This window comes from Bos grunniens, chromosome 3 (assembly GCF_055505025.1).
Source record: "Bos grunniens cultivar Pamir isolate PY7600 chromosome 3, Bosgru_T2T1.0, whole genome shotgun sequence".
Classification (NCBI taxonomy): Eukaryota; Metazoa; Chordata; class Mammalia; order Artiodactyla; family Bovidae; genus Bos; species Bos grunniens.
The window spans coordinates 69,838,695-69,862,699 of NC_141167.1; the positions used below are offsets into that span (position 1 = coordinate 69,838,695).

General features: G+C 43.2%; 1 protein-coding gene across 6 annotated transcripts in view; it reads right to left on the reverse strand.

Moving 5' to 3' along the window:
- Positions 1-23,769, reverse strand: part of TGFBR3 (transforming growth factor beta receptor 3) — a 209,315-nt gene extending 185,546 nt beyond the window's left edge. For all 6 annotated transcript variants that reach the window (XM_086391098.1, XM_086391097.1, XM_086391095.1 and 3 more), the window contains exon 1: positions 23,510-23,769. The gene's annotated coding sequence lies outside the window, so the exon portion shown is untranslated. The remainder of the gene's footprint in view (positions 1-23,509) is intronic.
- Between the last annotated feature and the right edge of the window lie 236 nt (positions 23,770-24,005).

The window sequence follows — 24,005 nt, forward strand, 5'->3', positions numbered from 1 at the left end:
ATCTGCTGCTGCTGCTGCCAAGTCGCTTCAGTCATATCCGACTCTGTGCGACCCCATAGACGGCAGCCCACCAGGCTCCCCCGTCCCTGGGATTCTCCAGGCAAGAACACTGGAGTGGGTTGCCATTTCCTTCTCCAATGCATGAAAGTGAATAGTGAAAGTGAAGTCGCTCAGTCGTGTCCAACTCTTAGTGACCCCATGGACTACAGCCTACCAGACTCCTCCATCCATGGGATTCTCCAGGCAAGAGGACTGGAGTGGGGTGCCATTGCCTTCTCCGGGGTATATATCTAAAGGAAGTTAAATCACTGCAAAAGAGATATTTGCAACCCCACGTTCACTGCAGCATTATTTACAGTAGCCAAGACATGGAAACAAACTACATGTCCACAGATGGATGACTGGATAAAGAAAATGTGGTGTGTCTGTAATGGAATATTACTCAGCCACAAAAGAAGGAAATCCTGCCATTTGCAATAAAACTGATAGATCTCGTAGTCAAGATGCTAAGTGAAGTAAGTCAGAGAAAGACAAATACTATATGAGCTCACTTATCTGTGAAATCTAAAAAACTGAACTCTTGGGAACAGAGACCAGATTGGTATTGCCAAAAGCGGGAGTGAACGGTAGAGGAAATGGGTGAATGTAGACAAAAGGTACAAACTTCCAGTTATCTAAATAAGTCCTGGGGATAGCATGTACAACATGACGACTGTAGTTAACAATATTGTACATTTGAAAGTCAGTAAGAATCAATCTTAAAAGTTAACACAAGTTATAAAAAAGCTGTTAACTATGTGAGGTAATGGATGTTAACTAAACTTACTATGGTAATCATTGTGCAATATACAAATCATTATGTTGTATTTTATGCAATGTTATGTGTGAATTATATCTCAATAAAATGGAAAAAAATTAATTAAAAATAAATAAAGACTTTTCTGGGTACCATGTGGGGAACACACCAAGGGAGCCCAGAGTGCTAAGATGATCAGTTAAAACTCTGATAACAGTCAGACAAGAAAGGTGGTTTAGATTAGAATGGAACCTCAGTTTCTTCATTTGTAAGAAAATAAACTAAAGAAAGCTGAGCACTGAAGAAATGATGCTTTTGAACTGTGGCATTGGAGAAGACTCTTAAGAGTCCCTTGGACTGCAAGGAGATCAAACCAATCAATCCTAAAGGAAATCAGTCCTGAATATTCATTGGAAGGACTGATGCTGAAGCTGAAACTGCAATACTTTGGCCACCTGATGTGAAGAACTGACGTATTGGAAAAGACCCTGATGCTGGGATAGATTGAAGGCAGGAAGAGAAGAGGATGACAGAGGATGAGATGGTTGGATGGCATCACTGACTCAATGGATATGAGTTTGAGCAAGTTCCAGGAGTTGGTGATGGACAGGGAAGTCTGGCATGCTACAGTCCATGGGGTCACAAAGAGTCGGACATGACTGAGCGACTGAACCGAACTGAAACTAACCTTACCTACATCAAAGTGTGGTAACAAGGAATCAAATGAAATTGTACATGCAACAGCACAAAAGCTGTATTACTTATCATTAGCAGCTTGTTTCTACCAAAGGGAATTATTATCCTGGAGCCTAAGATTAAGTAAAGTCTCAATATTCTGTGCCTGCCAGTGGAAAGGAAAAAAGAAGGATCACTCTTGAGTTACCTGGGCTTCCCTGGTGGTTCAGACAGTACAGAACCTGCCTGCTAATGCAGGAGATGTAGGTTCGACCCCTGGGTCAGGAAGATCTCCTGGAGAAGGAATGGCTATCCAACCCAGTATTCTTGCCTGGAGAATTCCATGGACAGAGGAGCCTGGTAGGCTACAGTCCGTAGGGTCCTAAAGAGTTGGACCCAACTGACCAACTAGCACTTTTACTTTTCACTTCACTCTTGAGCTACCTATACTTGTAGGTAGGAATTCTACATCAGATCAGATCAGATCAGATCAGTCACTCATCATGTCCGACTCTTTGGGACCCCATGAATCACAGCACGCTAGGCCTCCCTGTCCATCACCAACTCCTGGAGTTCACTGAGACTCACGTCCATCGAGTCAGTGATGCCATCCAGCCATCTCATCCTCTGTCGTCCCCTTCTCCTCCTGCCCCCAATCCCTCCCAGCATCAGAGTCTTTTCCAGTGAGTCAACTCTTCGCATGAGGTGGCCAAAGTACTGGAGTTTCAGCTTTAGCATCATTCCTTCCAAAGAAATCCCAGGGCTGATCTCCTTCAGAATGGACTGGTTGGATCTCCTTGCAGTCCAAGGGACTCTCAAGAGTCTTCTCCAACACCACAGTTCAAAAGCATCAATTGTTTGGCACTCAGCCTTCTTCACAGTCCAACTCTCACATCCATACATGACCACAGGAAAAACCATGGCCTTGACTAGACGGACCTTTGTTGGCAAAGTAATGTCTCTGCTTTTGAATATGCTATCTCGGTTGGTCATAACTTTTCTTCCAAGGAGTAATCGTCCTTTAATTTCATGGCTGAAGTCACTATCTGCAGTGATTTTGGAGCCCAGAAAAATACAGTCTGACACTGTTTCCACTGTTTCCCCATCTATTTCCCATGAAGTGATGGGACCGGATGCTATGATCTTCGTTTTCTGAATGTTGAGCTTTAAGCCAACTTTTTCACTCTCCACTTTCACTTTCATCAAGAGGCTTTTGAGTTCCTCTTCACTTTCTGCCATAAGGGTGGTGTCATCTGCATATCTGAGGTTATGGATATTTCTCCCAGCAATCTTGATTCCAGCTTGTGTTTCTTCCAGTCCAGCGTTTCTCATGATGTACTCTGCATAGAAGTTAAATAAGTAGGGTGACAATATACAGCCTTGACGTACTCATTTTCCTATTTGGAACCAGTCTGTTGTTCCATGTCTAGTTCTAACTGTTGCTTCCTGACCTGCATACAGATTTCTCAAGAGGCAGGTCAGGTGGTCTGGTATTCCCATCTCTTTCAGAATTTTCCACAGTTTATTGTGATCCACACAGTCAAAGGCTTTGGCATAGTCTATAAAGCAGAAATAGATACTTTTCTGGAACTCTCTTGGTTTTTCCATGATCCAGCGGATGTTTGCAATTTGATCTCTGGTTCCTCTGCTTTTTCTAAAACCAGCTTGAACATCAGGAAGTTCATGGCTCACATATTGCTGAAGCCTGGCTTGGAGAATTTTGAGCATTACTTTACTAGCGTGTGAGATGAGTGCACTGTGCGGTAGTTTGAGCATTCTTTGGCATTGCCTTTCTTTGGGATTGGAATGAAAACTGACCTTTTCCAGTCCTGTGGCCACTGCTGAGTTTTCCACATTTGCTGGCATATTGAATGCAACACTTCCATAGCATCATCTCTCAGGATTTGGAATAGCTCAACTGGAATTCCATCACCTCCACTAGCTTTGTTTGTAGTGATGCTTTCCAAGGCCCACTTGACTTCACATTCCAGGATGTCTGGCTCTAGGTCAGTGATCACACCATCATGATTATCTGGGACGTGAAGATCTTTTTTGTACAGTTCTTCTGTGTATTCTTGCCATCTCTTCTTAATATCTTCTGCTTCTGTTAGGTCCATACCATTTCTGTCCTTTATCGAGCCCATCTTTGCATGAAATGTTCCCTTGGTATCTCTAATTTTCTTGAAGAGATCTCTAGTCTTTCCCATTTTGTTGTTTTCCTCTATTTCTTTGCATTGATCGCTGAGGAAGACTTTCTTATCTCTTCTTGCTATTCTTTGGAACTCTGCATTCAGATGTTTATATCTTTCCTTGCCTCCTTTGGTTTTCGCTTCTCTTCTTTTCACAGCTATTTGTAAGGCCTCCCCAGACAGCCATTTTGCTTTTTTGCATTTCTTTTCCATGGGGATGGTCTTGATCCCTGTCTCCTGTACAATGTTACGAACCTCGTTCCATAGTTCATCAGGCACTCTATTTATCAGATCTAGGCCCTTAAATCTATTTCTCACTTCCACTGTATAATCATAAGGGATTTGATTTAGGTCATACCTGAATGGTCTAGTGGTTTTCCCTACTTTCTTCAATTTAAGTCTGAATTTGGCAATAAGGAGTTCATGCTCTGAGCCACAGTCAGCTCCTGGTCTTTTTTCTGCTGACTGTATAGAGCTTCTCCATCTTTGGCTGCAAAGAATATAATCAATTTGATTTCGGTGTTGACCATCTGGTAATGTCCATGAATAGAGTCTTCTCTTGTGATGTTGGAAGAGGGTGTTTATTATGACCAGTGCATTTTCTTGGCAAAACTCTATTAATCTTTACCCTGCTTCATTCCATATTCCAAGGCCAAATTTGCCTGTTACTCCAGGTGTTTCTTGACTTCCTACTTTTGCATTCCAGTCCCCTATAGTGAAAAGGACATCTTTTTGGGTGTTAGTTCTAAAAGGTCTTATAGGTCTTCATAGAACCGTTCAACTTCAGCTTCTTCAGCGTTATTGGTTGGGGCATAGACTTGGATTACTGTGATATTGAATGGTTTGCCTTGGAAACGAACAGAGATCATTCTGTCGTTTTTGAGATTGCATCCAAGTACTGCATTCGGACTCTTTTGTTGACCATGATGGCCACTCCATTTCTTCTGAGGGATTCCTGCCTGCAGTAGTAGATATAATGGTCATCTGAGTTAAATTCACCCATTCCAGTCCATTTCAGTTCGCTGATTCCTAGAATGTCTACATTCACTCTTGCCATCTCTTGTTTGACCACTTGCAATTTGCCTTGATTCATGGACCTGACATTCCAGGTTCCTATGCAATATTGCTCTTTACAGCATCGGACCTTGCTTCTATCACCAGTCACATCCACAGCTGGGTATTCTTTTTGCTTTGGCTCCATCCCTTCATTCTTTCTGGAGTTATTTCTCCACTGATCTCCAGTAGCATATTGGGCACCTACTGACCTGGGGAGTTCCTCTTTCAGTATCCTATCATTTTGCCTTTTCATACTGTTCATGGGGTTCTCAAGGCAAGAACACTGAAGTGGTTTGCCATTCCCTTCTCCAGTGGACCACATTCTGTCAGATCTCTCCACCATGATCCGCCCATATTGGGTTGCCCCACGGGCATGGCTTAGTTTCATTGAGTTAGACAGGGCTGTGGTCCTAGTGTGATTAGATTGACTAGTTTTCTGTGAGTATGGTTTCAGTGTGTCTGCCCTCTGATGCCCTCTTGCAACACCTACCGTCTTACTTGGGTTTCTCTTGGGCGTGGGGTATCTCTTCAGGGCTGCTCCAGCAAAGCGCAGCCATTGCTCCTTACCTTGGACGAGGGGTATCTCGTCACCGCCACCCTTCCTGACCTTCAACGTGGGATAGCTCCTCTAGGCCCTCCTGCACCCGTGCAGCCAGACCCATTAAAAGAAGGCAGGCTGCACAGAGGGCACAAGAAGTACAGAGAAGCTGGGCTCTGTTCTCCTCTACCCCTCCAGGGCCTGGTCTACCCTCACTCCTGGCTAAGAGTGTAACCAACACATCTCTGGCCCCAGCAACCTTAATTTCCTAGGGACTGACCTTCAGTCAGTCCTTAAGAGCCCTCTGTCTATCCCAAGCACAAGAGATCTCACTGCCCAAGCAAAATACAGCATAAAGAGGAGGGTGGGCCTGGATACATCTCACGAGGTTGTAAAAGACCAGGTTTTGTTCAAGTTCAAATAAACTAGGACTGATATTTTTAACTCACCCTTGCAGTATTCCAAGAACTACCTTTCACATTTAATATTTCTGCATCTAAAGATTTCAGTTGCTTATAATTTTAAGCTAGAATTCACAGAGAACTATTCTTGGGGGTTCCAAATCTGGCTTACCCAGATGTATTACGTTGGACCAGTCATTTAGCCTCCATCACCCCCTCATCTGCAAAATAGGAATGATATTTTGATTGTAACATATGAGACAGAATATGGGCATGGTACCTAAAACAATATCTGGCCCACATAATACATTTTTTTTCCATCCAGTACTTTTTAAAAAAAGTAATAGTCATTGAAGTTTTTATAGTTAAAATACATCGTCTTTTAAAAAAAGGCAAACTACCAGTCACAGTATAATATAAACAGCAGTTTACATCAAAGTTTATATTAATTTTGGGATTAGACTTTGTCACCTAGAATTTCAGAAATTCCCTCCATCACCAAAAAGTAATGATTCTAAACCTAATACAAATGTCCTAAAGACAGTTATCATATTGCACTGCTGTTCCAAAAAGGCAGTAAAGCTACTGCCTCAACAGCTCTTGTATGAGTTACAAAGATCTGGCTGCATGGCCCTCCTCAGTTCTACCACAGGATTCCCAAATTAGCTTCAGGGGTTTAGCCAGGGGGCTTTGGAGCTCAGCCTGGCACTGCCACCAAACTAACCCAGATGCCTAGAGGGAAGAAACAGCTATCACCAAAGATCAGATCAGATCAGTCGCTCAGTCGTGTCCGACTCTTTGCGACCCCATGAATCACAGCACACCAGGCCTCCCTGTCCATCACAAACTCCCAGAGTTCACTGAGACTCGTGTCCATCGAATCAGTGATGCCATCCAGCCATCTCATTCTCTGTCATCCCCTTCTCCTCCTGCCCCCAATCCCTCCCAGCATTAGAGTCTTTTCCAATGAGTCAACTCTTCGCATGAGGTGGCCAAAGTACTGGAGTTTCAGCTTTAGCATCATTCCTTCCAAAGAAATCCCAGGGCTGATCTCCTTCAGGATGGACTGGTTGGATCTCCTTGCAGTCCAAGGGACTCTCAAGAGTCTTCCCCAACACCACAGTTCACCAAAAGGCTTTATTAAATCACAAAGTGGCAATCATTCCAGTCAAAGCACCACAGCTGAATATTCTCAGGTCCTAGCTTGCACCAAATCATTTAAAAAAGCTTTGGGATGGGACTTCTCTGGCAGTTGAAGGGCCAAGACCCCACACTTCCACTGCAGGCGGCGTGGGTTTGATCCCTAGTCAGGGAACTAACATTTCACATGCTGTGTGGCATGGCCGAAAAATAAATAAAAAGCGCTACATCTCCTAGACCTCCAACAGACTATTTTGTACAACATATATTAATTTACCAAAACATTTGATTCACATCTTTATATGCAGGGATTCTGCAAATATATGAATTCAGGATAAACACTCCAGCAATAAGGCTATTTTGCTAATCACAATTAAGCACATTTTTTTATTTCTCTCACTGGCTTCCAAGATAAAATTCTTTCTCTTGGGTGGGGATAATCCCTCAACAGATACATTTCTATTACTTAACTGATATTATTTGGTAAAAGGGTTCAGCAACCCAGGCTTGTGAAACATTAAGAATTAAAACCCTTTGATGGTTGCCCACTGCTGTCAGGATAAAGACCAAAACACTTTGCGTGGTTGCTGGATGTTGCCAACTTAGTCCCACCTCATCCTCTGCATGCTCCATCCACACTCGCCTTAATTTAGTTCTACAAAAGGGTCAAGTCCTTGCTTCCAGAAGTGACCTTCACTGTATTGGAATTCAATGACCCGCCATGGTTCCCCTAATTTCTAACATCTGCTGCTAAGTTGCTTCAGTCGTGTCCGACTCTGTGCGACCCCATAGATGGCAGCCCATCAGACTCCCCCATCCCTGGGATCCTCCAGGCAAGAATATTGGAGTGGGTTGCCATTTCCTTCTCCAATGCATGAAAGTGAAAGTGAAGTCGGTCAGTCGTGTCCGACTCCTAGTGACCCCATGGACTGCAGCCCACCAGGCTCCTCCATCCATGGGATTTTCCAGGCAAGCATACTGGAGTGGGTTGCCATTGCCTTCTCCAAATTTCTAACATCTAACATGGCCAATTTCTAACATCTTCAAGGCTTCAGGTCTCTGTATAAGCATTACTTCTTTAAGGAAGCCTCCTCTGATTCTCTTGAAATTAAACTTGGACACCTAGAATATAGTGCAGTCCACCCCCAAAGTAAATCTCCATGTAATTACTTCCTTCCAGGTGTGGCTTTCCTACTCATCTGTTCATTTCAGAAAGAGGGATGACAGTTGCCCTGGCTCACTTAGCATATAGAAGGCAAGCAGTGAAGGTACCATATGGATCTCAAGTATAAAATACTATCTTGTACATTACAATTAAAAGTAGTATTAAAAGAAGGTGAGTTATCAGAACATCTCTCAATAATAAATGAATGGTTTCCCTGGTGGCTCAGACAATAAAGAACCTGTCTGCAGTGGAGGAGCCTTGAGTTGGATCCCTGGGTTGGGAAGATCCCCTGGAGAAGGGAATGGCTACGCATCCAGTATTCTTGCCTGGAGTATTACATGGACAGAGGAGTCTAGCGGGCTACAGTCCAGGGGGTCGTAAAGAGTCGGACATGAGTGAGCAACTAACACTTTCACACTTTCTTTCACTTTCTAACTATTAAGAATTGTATTTTAAGAAAGACCCTATACCTCAGGCAGCCTCAAAGGAACAGCAGAGGCAAGAATTTGGATATCTACACATTTTACAAGCTCAGACAAGTCACTTCATTCTGGGCTTTAACTTTTCATCTTTAATATGAAGAGATTAAACAAGAAAATATTTTATTCTCTACCTTACTTATAATTGTCATTATAAGAGCTAAAAACTAATCCTGAATCTCTCCTATAAAATGAGACTTCAAATACACTTGTGCAAATGTGAAACACACGATCATGGAGTAGCTAGCAGGAATGACAACAAAACTGCGAAGTATTATCCTAGAAAAACATTCAACTTGACAATGTAAGTGTAAATAAAGTATTGATACTACATTTTTTAACACACAACTTATATAAACAAAAAATATTTAAATTATCTTCTAAGCAAGGCAAGAAATCACAAAACCTGAATTTTGTCAGATCTGCCTATTTCATCAAAATTGCCATTTTTATTCTACTCCTCAAACTCCATGAATTCTACTTGTTCTCCTCACCTCATTTCAAAAGTCACTTCTGATTACTCCCATCCCTCTGTAAACACTGTTTCCTTAACATTTTGTGTATAATTTGTTCCATGTTATCCTCTACTTAGAGCCAACTCAGAATGTTAGAAATAGATAACATTTACTCCAACCCTTTAATTTTGCAGATTAGCAAACCAAGAATTAAAAAGGCTCAATGACTGGTCCACTGATACACAGCTAGTTAGTAGCACAGCCAAGACTTGTCCACAGGCTGCTTTGTAATTATTCTGTGGTCATTCGTGTGATTCTACAACATTCGCCTTCCTATTAGAGGCTAACACCCTGCCCCCTTCTTTGGACCCTGCAAAATGTCTCAGTTACCATCTATGGGGCACCTACTCTGTTTTTCATAATTTCTCATTTCAACCTCTCAAAAACCCAAGGAGACAGATTTCTTTAACTTCATTTTATAGCGATACAAGTGAGGCTTAAGATGCTAAACTACCCCCAAGCTAGTAAATCCTGACACCAGGATTTGAGCCCAGGTCTGTCTGATTCCACAGCCTATGATCTTCACCACCAAACAGGAGCTTGTCTATTGTGGACACCAACCAAGTCCCACACAATCACTTTCTGATAGTGGCAGCTGGTTAGATCTGACATAAGGGAGAAGTTATTTTGTTTTGTAACCATGGAGGTGAGGCTCAATCAGCAGTTTATTTCATTCATTCATTATTTATTACCACCTACCAAGTACAAGAATTGCCAACATTCGCTGGATCATCAAAAAAGCAAGAGAGTTCCAGAAAAACATCTATTTCTGTTTTATTGACTATGTCAAAGCCTTTGACTGTGTGGATCACAATAAACTGTGGAAATTCTGAAAGAGATGGGAATACCAGAGCATCTGACCTCCAACAGTTAGAACTAGACATGGAACAACAGACTGGTTCCAAATAGGAAAAGGAGTACGTCAAGGCTGTATATTGTCACCCTGCTTATTTAACTTCTATGCAGAGTACATCATGAGAAACGCTGGGCTGGAAGAAGCACAAGCTGGAATCAAGATTGCCGGGAGAAATATCAATAACCTCAGATAAGCAGATGACACCACCCTTATGGCAGAAAGTGAAGAGGAACTAAAAAGCCTCTTGATGAAGGTGAAAGAGGAGAGTGAAAAAGTTGGCTTAAAACTCAAAATTCAGAAAACGAAGATCATGGCATCTGGTCCCATCACTTCATGGGAAATAGAAGGGGAAACAGTGGAAACAGTGTCAGACTGTATTTTTCTGGGCTCCAAAATCACTGCAGATGGTGACTGCAGCCATGAAATTAAAAGACACTTACTCCTTGGAAGGAAAGTTATGACCAACCGAGATAGCATATTCAAAAGCAGAGACATTACTTTGCCAACAAAGGTCCGTCTAGTCAAGGCTATGGTTTTTCCTGTGGTCATGTATGGATGTGAGAGTTGGACTGTGAAGAAGGCTGAGTGCTGAAGAATTGATGCTTTTGAACTATGGTGTTGGAGAAGACTCTTGAGAGTCCCTTGGACTGCAAGGAGATCCAACCAGTCCATTCTGAAGGAGATCAGCCCTGGGATTTCTTTGGAAGGATGGATGCTGAAGCTGAAACTCCAGTACTTTGGCCACCTCATGCGAAGAGTTGACTCATTGGAAAAGACTCTGATGCTGAGAGGGATTGAGGGCAAGAGGAGAAGGGGATGACAGAGGATGAGATGGCTGGATGGCATCACCGACTCGATGGACGTGAGTCTCAGTGAACTCCAGGAGTTGGTGATGGACAGGGAGGCCTGGCATGCTGCAATTCACGGGGTCACAAAGAGTCGGACACAACTGAGCGACTGAACTGAACTGAACTGAACCAATTACCAGATGGCACTAATGGTAAAGAACCCGTCTACCAATGCAAGAGACCTAAGAAATGCAGGTTCAATCCTTGGATTGGGAAGATCCACTGGAAGAGGGCATGGCAACCTATTCCAGTATTCTTGCCAGGAGAATCCCATGGACAGAGAAATGTGGTGGGCTACAGTCCATGAGGTCGCACAGAGGTGGACACGACTGAAGCAACTTAGCAGCACCAGCACCACGTACCAGAGTTTCCCTGGTGGCTTAGCGGTAAAGAATTCACCTGCCAATGCAGGAGACACAGGAGACACAAGTTCAATCCCTGGGTCAGAAAGATCCCCTGGAGAAAGAAATGGCAACCCACTCCAGTATTTTTGCCTGGGAAATGCCATGGACAGACAAGCCTGGTGGACTACAGTCCATGGGTCACAAAAAGTTGAATGTGCCTTAGCAAGTAAACAACAACCATGTACTAGGCACTATTCAGAGAGCTCATATGCTCTTAGTGTTCAGGAAACGGTAGCTTCGATTTTTAACTAGGTCACTGACAACAGCTCCATTCAAGACAATTTACTTTCAATTTTGATGGTTTTGAATCCCAGGGTTAAATTATGCTACAGCTTTGTATAGGGCCAATAACACCCTTCTAAGCCTTTGACTTCCTTGGCTGAGCTTCCTGTCCTGATGAGGCGGGCTCTGTAGAAACCATACTGATGTTATCACAAAAAGAGAGAGAGGTAAGTAACTCTAAAATGACTGTTACATTAATATAAATTAGCTCTATACTCAACCCAACCCCCTACCCCAAGAATTGGATGCTTCTTCAGAAACAGAATTTACTACCCCTTGGGTTTAAGTCATCGGTTTCAAAGGACCATACCCGCAACCAGCACTACTGACAAAAGCAAGTAGTAATTTCGTTTTTGTTTTTTTTCTTTTTGGCCACACTGCACAGCATGCAGAATGTCCCTAATGAGGGATAGAACTGGTGCCTTCTGCAGTAGAAGCGCAGTCTTAACCACTGGACCACTAGGGAAGCGTGCAAATGGTAATTTCAACTGCTGTCCTGAAAAGGGTTAAAACCTTTCTTCAAAATTAAGACAGTAATTTAATTTTTTCAAGGAGATCCAACCAGTCCATTCTGAAGGAGATCAGCCCTGGGATTTCTTTGGAAGGAATGATGCTAAAGCTGAAACTCCAGGACTTTGGCCACCTCATGCGAAGAGTTGACTCATTGGAAAAGACTCTGACGCTGGGAGGGATTGGGTGCAGGAGGGGAAGGGGACAACAGAGGATGAGATGGCTAGATGGCATCACTGACTCGATGGACGTGAGTCTCAGTGAACTCCGGGAGTTGGTGATGGACAGGGAGGCCTGGCGTGCTGCGATTCATGGGGTCGCAGAGAGTTGGACACGACTGAGCGACTGATCTGATCTGATACTCCAATGTCTTTTTTGTCTAAACTAAACAATTCTTTTCAAAGAAATTAGAACATCAAAGCAAAACTCAGGAGTTTGGCCTGGCAGTCTCAAGACCATTCCTTAGGGCATAGACCCGAAGCAACTCTAGAAGGTTCAGTGAGAGGCCCTGTGCATGGGCCCAGAGCCAAGGAGGATGTCAGGGCCACAAGGAAATTCGGCTCCTCTGCCCCCATACCCTCTCCCCCAGCTCTTCTGTTTAATGCCGTGTTTACTTTTCATCTTCGTAGTCCCATGGGTTAAAGGGCAAGCCACAGGCAGAGAGAAACCACAGCAAGCCCTAGCCTGTTAGAGGTAAAATGGGAGTCTTCCCAAACCACTTTAAGGCTGAGCAGAGCCCACTGTCACTGCTTCAAGTCAGACAATTAAAGAGGTCAGTGTTCTAGTCTGACAGGTCTTGAATGTGGATTTTTGAAAAATCAGATTCTCCCTCCAGACATACCTGATAGTGTTCCCTTTTCAATGCTGTAAGTGTACATTTAACTGGATCTACAAGAAACCACAAATCTTGCTTCCTCTCATTTACATATTCATCCAACAAATATTTATCTATTTGCCTGCTCAGTCAGTGCCAGGTCTGTGTGGGGATTCAAAGGGGAATAAAATATACAAAAATCCCTGACATTGTGGAGCTTACATTCTAGTCAGGGGAGACCAAAACTATAAACAAGATATATAATTACACATGAGGCAGAGATAAATGCTGAGAAAATTAATAAAACAGAGAAGCAAGACAGGAAGGTTTGTTTGTGTGCATGTTTGTTTCAAGTAAGGACCTAACCCTAACCCTAAGAAGTGAACAGTGTAGATATCTGGGAGAAAAACATTACAAGCAACGAAAACAGCACATGCAAAGGCCCTGAGACAGAGTGTGTCTGGTATGGGAAAGGGAAGGCAGGTCAAGTAGCTAGAGTAGAGTAAGCAGGCCAGAAAATAGAGGGTGAAGTCAAAGAGGTAACAGGCAAGGGAGTCATGGGCTGGTTAAGGCTTTATGGATCATTATAAGGATTGGGGGTTTTACGCTGAGAAAGACAGGAACAAGAGTGTTTTAATTAGAGAAATGACAGCATCTGACTTAGGTTTTATCAGGGCCATTCTGGCTACTGGGTGGAGACTCCTGGAGAGGGGCAGAGGGAAGCACTGCTCCCCGCCCTGCAATCTTGGGCAGACCACCCAAGCTCTCTGTACCTGGCTGTCCTCATCTTTAGAGGGGCTTGGAAAGGATTATTTCTAAGCCCCAATCTAATCCTAAACTACATGATTCTGAGTTGATTTCCTTTGTCTTTTCTACAGTTACAATTCATATCAACTGCAAACTTGATCTTTCCCTCAAGCTTTAACAGAAGTGGAACCAAGTTGAAGAATTCCATTTGACAACATATATGGCCATGCCCATGCCACACACCCAGGTTACAAAGATGGGAAGACTCAATCCTGCTCTAGGGAAGTCTGGAGAGGAAGAAAGTAAATTCTCAGGAGGCAGCAGGAGAAAGACTCTAAGAGAAATAAAGGGAGGAAGCAATCAACCACCTGCCAGGAAGAGCCACGTGAAACTTCAGCAGAGAAGGTGATGATGGAGTTAAACAGGGGGCCACTGGAAAGAAGGAAAAGGAGGGGATGCTAGAGAAAAGACCAGTACTAAAGGAACAGGGCATGAGAGCACAGGGTGTGCTCTGGAAAACATAAGGAGTCTTGTAGGAGCACAGTGAGGTTCATGGGAGAAGTGAAGGAAAATAACTAAAAAGTAGGCTGGGCTACGTTGTGAGTAACCAGACATCCCATGCCAAGGATAATGGAACAGCAGATATTTTAAATAAAAGAAAGGAAAACACAGATCTGTATTTTAGAAGGTACCAATCATAATGGACAAACATTTGAGAGAAAGATACTGAAACCAGGAAAACCAACTGGAATACATCTGTAATAATCCAGGTGAGATGATGATTTGGAAATAGAGAAGAACATGCCAATTGCAGGGCTTGACCTATAGACCTAGTTAGCCAATCTCTATTGTAGAGCTAAGATTGGTGTTTACATGTTAAAATGATGGAGAAAAGTCAAAGGAATGATAAAACATCATGATACATTGGAAATTATATGAAATTCCAATTTCTGTGTCCATAAATAAAGTTTCCTGCAACTCAGGGAAAATAAAGAAAATACCAATTGCTGCTGCTCCTGCTAAGTCGTTTTAGTCGTGTCCGACTCTGTGCGACCCCATAGATGGAAGCCCACCAGGCTCCCCCATCCCTGGGATTCTTCAGGCAAGAACACTGGAGTGGGTTGCCATTTCCTTCTCCAATGCATGAAAGTGAAAAGTGAAAGGGAAGTCGCTCAGTCGGGTCCAACTCTTAACGACCCCATGGACTGCAGCCTACCAGGCTCCTCCATCCGTGGCATTTTCCAGGCAAGAGTACTGGAGTGGGGTGCCATTGCCTTCTCCGAAATACCAATTGAGATCTGCTAAAAGTAAGACACCATGAGATTGGTGTGAGTCGGCTGGAGGAGGTAAGCAAAAGGAAGTTGAGTATGCCTGAGGATCCTAACTTGGAAACTGGTGCCACTTACTGACATGTGAAATACAGGAGTTAGGGGCTGGGGACCACAGAGAAATCGTATGCTGGGATTGGGACTTAGTTTTTTGGTTTTATTGTTGTTGTTTTCTTCTGTTTTTCAGCCCTCTCCAGGGGCATGTCACGTCTTCCCAGATGGCACAGTGGTAAATAATCTGCCTGCCAAAACAGGAAATGCAAAGAGACACAGGCTCAATCCCTGGGTTGGGAAGATGCCCTGGAGTAGGAAATGGCAACCCACTCCAGTATTCTTGCCTGGAAAATTCCATGGACAGAGGAGCCTGGCGGGCTACAGTCCATGAAACTGCAAAGGGTCTGACACGACTGAGCGACTGCACGCATACCAGGGGCATCTGGTATCTTAGTTCTCCAAACAGGGATGGAGCCCACACCCTTTGCAATGGAAGCAGGAAGTCTCAACCACTGGACCGCCATGGGGCTTAGCTTTAACAGAAAAACTGACAGAATAGCCAGGTAGTTGCTGGAAATAAGGAGACAGACGCATGAAACTGGGAGTTAGGTGACCACTGTGACCGAAAAATATGAGCCATTGAATGATGGAGGAGTGGAGGGAAACATGGAAGCTGGAAAACAACGACCTACACAGAAAAGCACTGAGAAGGAAACCTGAAGAGATCGGGCAGGAAGTGGGGGAAACCAGGACAAAGTAGTTCCAGGAAACCAAGGTAATAAAACGTGGGAGAGAGTAAGGCACCAGAGAGAGGACACTTAAGATGCTGACTGAAAACAAGCTCGGAATTTTGCACTTCGCACCTTCTCTGGCACCCGCCCATCTGGGGTGACGGTGCAGTGGGCGTGGGAGCCCGCCCGCTGCAGGCCGAGGAGTTTGCCAGAGGTGAGAAGAAAAGAGCCAATCGCTGAACACCACTAGCCCCGAAGGACGACGTTGTTATGAAAGATTCTGTACCATCGGGAAAGTTTTATTCAACACTCTGGAGGCTTAAGGTGTGAGAAACAGGAACCAAGATCTGTTGGTGATCTTCTGGCAGTAGAAAGGAGATTTCTTAGTTAACACCTGGGTCTCATGGGACCACTAATCCTGAAACTAGCAGCAGGCTGTATTTAAGAAAGGCTAGTTGCTTCCGACAAGTGCTGAGGACAATAGATTCACTCACACGTCACCCAACTCCCAGTTAGGCTTCTCACCTCCGACTGTTCTCACACTAGCAAACCTAGTCTTTCTCCCAGAGCAGCTTTATACTAATCCGTAGGGACTACATCTTCATTCAAAGCATAGTATGGGGAAAAGAAAGAAGTGAAAGTGTTAGTGGCTCAGTCCTGTTAAACTCTTTGCGACCTCTTGCACTGTAGCCCGGCCAGGCTTCTCTGTCCAGGGAATACTCCAGGCAAGAATACTGGAATACTGGAGTGGGTTGCCACTCCCCACTCCAGGGGATCTTCCCCATCCAGGGGTCGAACTTGGATCTCCTCCATTGCAGGCAGATTCTTTACGGTTTGAGACAGGAGAGAAGCCCACAAAGCATAGTATAAAGTGTAATAAATAAACCATAGCCCCAACCAGCTGGGATGATGCTGGAAAGCCATAATCTGGCACCATTCAGACAGGAAAAGGCTTTACCAGTAATACGAGCTGGGTCCCAAAACACGGGGACCAAGCCCCTCAGTGTCAGCAGAAGCTGCCTAACTGCTCCTCTATTTGCACTCTGAGAAACAAAAAGGAGCTGAAGGAGGAAATGTCTTTAAACCTAAAATTATTCTTAATTTCCAATACAGACTGCTTGAAAAAAAAAAAAAATTGAAAGCCAACAGAATAGCAGATTTTTTTTTTTACTGTGCGCCTATGGTCCTTTCTCCTTTACCCTCTGAAAAAAATCAACCCAACCCCCAAAATGATCATTTTTCTTGGCCTAATTTCCCTATTTTTGTGATTTATAATTGGAAACAGACTGCTTTTTCCTGGCTTCAGGGAACAGGATCTTCAGGGTCATAAGAGTTGCCAACTACAGAATCTCAACCTTAGCAAAATTTCTTTTGCAAACCTCTTACCTATGTAACTACTAGAAATATATATTAATCCCCCCCAAAAAATTTAAATTTAAATGCCTTATATTATGCAAAAGTGAATTTTCCCCTGACAAATTAGACACTCCCCCCTCTCTCCTAGCCCCCCTATTCAATGAAGCTAAGTGGAAGCCTGCTTTGTGTTCAGTTATTTCCCATCTGAACATCATCAAAGCCTTATCTAACAAGGTATCTATATAGGATACTTTCTGGAAGTGTTTTTTTTTTTAAATTTGGTAGAACTGCTTCTACGGGAAATCTCCCTGTTTGCCCACACACTGAATAAAATTAAAACCTTCAATATCTTAGACAGCAGCCATTCTAGAAATGAAATAAAGAGGCCACAAACTGAAAAAAGCATATGTACCCCCCAAAATATGAAATGTATCAAGTAGGTCATCATTCTCCTGGCTCCTGTGTCAAAAACATGATGCATCCAATGGCTGCACAGCTTTGTACTGGATGATTATGATGGATTCAAAACAAAGCAGCTGCTATGGATTTTTTCATGATTCAGAGGGCACATTATAAACATACAGCAAGTAGCTGTGTTGTTGTTGTTTAGTCATTAAGTCTTTTCTGACTCTTTGTGACGCCATGGACTATAGCTTGCAGGCTCCTCTGTCTGTGGGATTCACTAGGCAAGACTACTGGAATGGGTTGCCATTTCCTTTTCCAGGGGATCTCTCCGACCCAGGGAGAGATCTCTGTGCATCTCCTGCACTGGCTCTTTACCACTGAGCCACCCAGGAAGCCCTAACTATCTCTATAAAGACACAAAAATAAGAAACTAAGAGGACTGTCTGCTCAGAAAGGATTTGACAAATAGAGACCAACAATAGTAAACATACCCATTTGGAAGATCAGAAACTTCTCCCACACATATAGGGAAGACCTTACATGCAGTGATGCAAAATGTATGTAATGAGTCAATGGTGCTTTCCCTCAAAGTTGAATTTCATTTGCCAGTCAATTGCACAAAATGTAATATAGTAAAATGAGATATTTATTCTTTATGGACACTCAGAAGGAGAGTTTTGTGTTTGAGTACATTTTGTTTTAAAGAAAAATACCAGAAAAGAGATAACTCAAAACAACACAGGGGAGTATCACACAAAAGTATTTAGGGTACCACATGAACACAAGGTCTTGAGATTGGAATCTAAATATTTCACCTCAAATAACCTTCCAAATATTAAAAAAAAAAAAAAAAGCAACATTCTATTCCAGCAATCCTCATGCAGTTAATTATAAAATGAAATTTGCAAATAGCCACCAGTGTATTTTTGCATCCAATGAACAATTTCATATGTCAAAACACATAAATCACTAAAAATGCTAACGGAATTATACTCCCAAAAGGGAATCTTTTCACACACCAAATGGAATTAAGTATTCATCAAGTTTCCATTAATAAAATAGTATAATCAGAATTAAAAAACAGAAACCCTAAGTTCTGCTAGGCCGTCCACCTGGTCCACTTGGTGTTCTTACCCATCACTGGTGCTTAGCCATCACATCTGTAAACTCCAGACCTTTTCCCAGGGCAATCTGATCACAGGAGAGCTCAAGGACTAGTATCTGTAAAGATTGTTTTCTAAAGATCATTTTTTTTCAGGGACTAATCAACTTAAATGTGTTTTTACAAATGGCCCATCGGCAAATTCAAACAAAAAGCTGACCTTCAGCCTGTACCAGGGAAATGAATTATGAGCTTGGAAGCACAAACAAGCAGGTGCTTCTTCCTTCTTCTGCAAAAAGTACCCAACCCTGAAGTCCCCTTTCTCCCAGAGTCCAAGAATTAAGGGAAAGTATATGCCTCTGGATCACCATCCTTTTTCTTAAAGTGAAGACAGAGCTGACACTTCAGACTAGATTCTAAATTATTACTGTGGCAACAATTTAAAATTAAATCTTAAAAATGAACTTTGTCAGGCTAAAGGAATCACCAGCACTAGCAACAGACTTAACCTTTTTTTTTCTATAATTAATTATCTTAAGCAGGAACTAACAAGATAGCCTAAGGATGTGCTTCTGGAGACCATGTTTCAGACCTTGGGGGATAATCTCAATTTTAAATATGGTCTCCATCCCTTATACCTTTAGTTGTCAGCCTACTAAGTCTTGTTGTTTGACCTAGAAAACTGAAGAATAAAACATGCAGAAGAAGGTCCAAATGAGAGGGGCCCCATGCAGAAAATTTAAGAATGGTGCTTCAAACATTAAATACTGCACGTCTTGGTGGAGAAATAAAAACAATGTCCTCCTAAAAGAAAGCAAGAGGCTCGGAAATCTGTGCTAAATCTTAAAACTTTGCAAACAGAGAAAATAAATCTCAATGTCAGTTAACAAACAAATGTGCTATTTCAAAAGAAATAAAACAAGAAATCTAGAAATGGACAGAGCCCAGGAAATGGACCTAAATCCTTTTTTGTAAGGCACTTCGAAGCTGTGATTTATTTCAGCTTGACTAAAAACCGAACAAATCAGCAATAGCTTGTGCTTTATGAAACGCTACAAAAAGACAACGCTGTCATTCCAAGTGTTACTCTGAAGATGTGGAAGCCTCAAATGCCCTAGATTCACTCTTTTATATTCCAAACTATCCATGTTCCTAAAGGCAATACAAGATTGCTCTTAAGTTAAAGACCCCCAAATCACTATCTAACTTGAATCATGCAAAGTTCAAAATGTAGTTAACATTTTAAGTTTCAAAATTTCAAAAGAAGTTTAAAAATATAAGCAAAACGCTCCAGTGGAGAGACTGAAACAGAGATAAAATCATTTATAAAATAACTGTTGAATTAAAAGAAAAAAAAAGGAGAAAAGCCAGAGTGTCCTCATTAACTAATGAACCTGACAATTATAATTAGTTTTTGTCCAACAGCAATGAGGGAAGAAAAAAATACAGTTTCAAAATGGATTATCAAGAACAGGGGTAATTTAAAATGACCACGGATCAAATTCATCCAGGAAAAATATTACAGCAATGTTGATACTTACCAGTGATCCTCTAAATGTTAATGGTTCTACCTGTTATGCTTAAAATGTAAAGTCAGAAATTTCCACAAATTTATGATCCTGGGAAGTTGGTCAACAGTTAGGTATTAAAGAGTCTGCAGAGATCACCTTCTTAGTACTCAAAGGACATTTGAGTTCTCTGTGTGCTTAGGCCCAGAGCAGGCCCTCAGAAAAGCAAGAATCACTTGACTTTTACAAGATATAATCAAGTTTGCATGCAAAAAGAAAGATTAATTCCTTTGAATCTTCAAAAGAATGGGACAATACTTCTCTTTAAGCAAACCAATTTTGTCAATAATGGTGGTTAAAAAAACAAACAAACAGGCTTTCCTAAACCCTAGGAAGCATTAAGGCATCCTGCTATCAGAGGACTGGCTAACTCCAACACCAGTAACCTTAAGCCTATTAGGGACTTGGGAGTTGCTACAAGTTTGCTGAATAAGTAAACTAAAAGACCATGGAAAACTAGACTAAATAAAATGCTACTCTGAAGTGTAACTGCAGTACTGAGATTTAGAAAGAAAGGACTAAGTTTGAAAGTTACTTTAAAATAAAATCCACTTGACCCTAACTTGGTAAATGAAATAAAGTACCTGATACTCAAGAAGCAAGAAAGGAAACTGACCTACAAAATTGCAGAGATGAAAAACTTTTTTAAAAAGTTAGTGTAACTGCTTTTCCAAGCATGTTAATTCCTAAATATTGCTTATATATTTATCTGTAGACACACTGCATCTATACTAAACAAACATGTTATTTCTGAACTATTATCATACTAAAATATAAGCCTCTGAAGAATGTTCTGGAATAGAAACTCAATTTAACAATTCCTTATTGTCTTGCACTCAGATGTTAATGAAAAATGATAATGACAGGATTGTGAGAACACCAGCCTTCCTGAGAACAAATTCACTATATCCACTCTTCTACAAAAGACAAATGAGCTTCATTACAAAAGAACTCACAATGTATCTCTCTGGACTCCCAGTTCCCCTAGATAGTTTAAAATATTATTCAAAGTACACAAAATTATTTTACATATGCCTCTTAATGAAAACAAATGGAAATAAACTGTGTGTGTATTTAATATCTGTCCATACACCACAGAGTTCTAGACATATATCCAATACATAGGCCCTGTCCTCAAAGTTATTCTTACACTCATCAGTTGAAATTAAACCCAGTTCTCCAAAGTCAAGTCAGAAAGCAAGTTGGTTATTTTGCTAGATAAAGCCACAACATTTTCCATTCCTGAAATGTATGCTGAATACTCTAAAAAAAACTGGTTTAGGTGCCTAACAGACATCAATACATAGTGTGCTATGCTCCCCCTATTGGCTAATACTCAAAATAACAATGAATTCCCCAGGGGTTGCCTTTGAAGTGCTGGGGTTCAAAAGTAAGTTGGTGATTTTTATGTTTAAAAACATGAGCTGGGTCAACAGTTGTTAAGCAAAGGTGCCATGTAATGGTCAGATTCCATCAAAACAGGAAAAATTAAAGTTGACAAATGACAAAGAGAAACTGAAGGGCTGAAAACATGCTGAAGCCTTGAAACACTAAACAATGCAGAATTGAAGCCAAAAGCAGAGAACATCAAGAAACAGAGCAACATCCTTTAACTGACACAATGGCATGAAATCAATTTCATTTTAATAGCCCTTAAGGGGGTAAGAATTATTTCCCTGCCTCCTGTGCCAACCCCAAGCTGTTTCCTAAGGAAGCCAAGTAACCCTGACCAACAATGTCTAGAGAATTAATATGAGAAATGAAGTTTAAAGATCTAAATTAATTAATATAAATCAGAGTTCTATTTATAATTACTTGGAGCCAGTTTCAGAGAAGCTGAAATTTGGCACCCCCATGGGTAGATCACCTAAATTAATCACGGATACCTGATTTGTGTTTCAAGAGATGTGTGTTCAACTCAGTGGGAAGTTGAAGGATGGGAAAAGCTGCCCAGACTCACCGCACACAAATCTGACTGCACTTGCTGCTCTCTGCTGAGTGGCTAAGCTTGCTCTGGAATCAGACAGAACTAACAGTTGTGTAATAGCCTGGGCAAGTAACTAACTTCTAGTGTCTTATCTGCAAATTAGAGCTATTAATAGTGTTTTTTCCAGAGAGTTGGTGTAACGATTAAGTGTCCATAAGGCATTTAGGAGAGTGTCTGGCACAGAGTTTGGGCCCAATAAACGTTAGCTTTTATTATTTCCGGAAAGAAAGTAGCTAATTTCACACTGGAGTACCTGTTTGCAACCTAAAGTACTATTCCAGGAAAATTAAAAGGTCTTGACATGTGCTTTGCTACTTGTGGGAGACTTATCTCCTCCCAAACCAATTGCTTATTTCTCTTGGAAGGGATGCAGAGTTCAGAAAAAGTCTGGTTCCCCATCTTAGTCTGTCATTCCTACCATCCCTTACCCTCCACGCTCCGGTCCAGTCTCCACTGGGCTCAGGACAAGCACAGCTAATAGCGGTGCACAGGCACTGTTCTAGTACTTTACATATTTGAAATCATTCAATCCTCACAGTAACATTGAGGCCAATACTATTATTATTCCCATTTCACAGCTAAGGAAATGGAGTGATTTTCTTCTCTCAGCTCTTTTTGGTAGACACTAAATCCATTAAGTTCTATTCGGTCAAGGTGGGAGCCAGTATTGGTGGCTCAGATGGTAAAGAAACTGCCTGCCAAGCAGGAAATCCAGGTCGGGAAGATCCCCTGGAGAAGGGAATGGCAACCCACTCCAGTATTCTTGCCTGGAGAATCCCATGGACAGAAGAGCCTGGAGAGCTAGCCACAGTCCATTACAGTCCATGGGGTCGCAGAGTCGGTCATGAATGAGCAACTAACACACACACACTGTCAAGGTAATTCAAGTTTGACAAGCTGGTTCCCTACACTAAATGATTCTGGAAAGTGAAGCAAATGCCCTAATAAGAACAAGACTGCAAGAAGATTCTCCTAGCAACAGTCCAAGAGTTTCCAGATTATTCTAACCAAATGAACATGCTAAGGGAAGCCTTCAAAATAAACCGGGAAAGGTGGCTAGCAAGTTAAAGCGGGAGGGAGGATTCTCTGCGGGACTCTGGGCTGCAGCGCTCGGCGCCGCCCGCAGTGCACCCTGAGGGCGCGGCCCGCGGGGAGTGAAGCTCCTGTTGGTGCGCCAGTGCCGGGGCCGCAGCCTCTGCAATGGCAATTGAGTATAAACCCACAACAAATCTTTCCCACCGACGGTGTCACGCGCCTGGTGGGAAGTGGCCAGCGCGCCCCGCGGAGGTCAGAAGAAACCGCGGAAAGGAAGAGTGAGGGCAGGCGCGGAGCAGATGTCCTCCCCAGCACACCGCATCGCCCGGAGCGCTGCCCACCCGGGACGGTCGCTCCCCTGTGCACCTCACAGCGTAAACACCAACCGACCAACGCCGCCCCCAAGAAGCCCAGGGGTCCGGGCGGCCGGAGCGATCCCGGCCGGGAAACAGGCGCGGAACCTAGCGCAACGCCAACAGCCCCCGCGCAGCCTGGAGAGCCCTCGGCCGGCACGGGTGCTGGGCTAGCCTGGCGGCCAAGGGCGTCCCGGCGCGGGCTGCAGCGCCGCTAGGCTGAGCCCGCACGTACCTCGGAGGCAGTGTGTCAAACGGAGATCCACCCGCCACAAGTTGCAGGAAAGCAGAGCAAAGTTTCCCCGCCCAGCGCCCGGCGGCCGCGAGCTCCGGCAGCTGCTGCGCCGCGGCGCAACTACGCCATCCCGACCCGCCGGGGACTTTCTCCTCCTGCAGGGAGCTCAGGGAATCGCGCAGGGAAAGTGGCCGGGCACGAGAGCCGCCGACTTCCCTCCCTCACTCACTAGGAAGAGGAAAGCGCCACTCGGCGTCCCCGAAACCCTCGATTACCCCCATCGGGCCGACCCAGCGCACTCGCTCCCCCTCACACACGCGGGCGGGGATGGGCAGGACGCCACAGCAATCAGCGCGCGGGGGGAAGGGCGCTCCTCCTCCGCGGTCCCCACCGGAGCTCCGGGCCGCCGAGAAACTCCTCCTCCCGCCGCCCGCCTCCCCTCTCTCCTCCCCCTTTTCCTCTCGTGCTGATGGATGAACCCCGAGCGCGGCCGGAG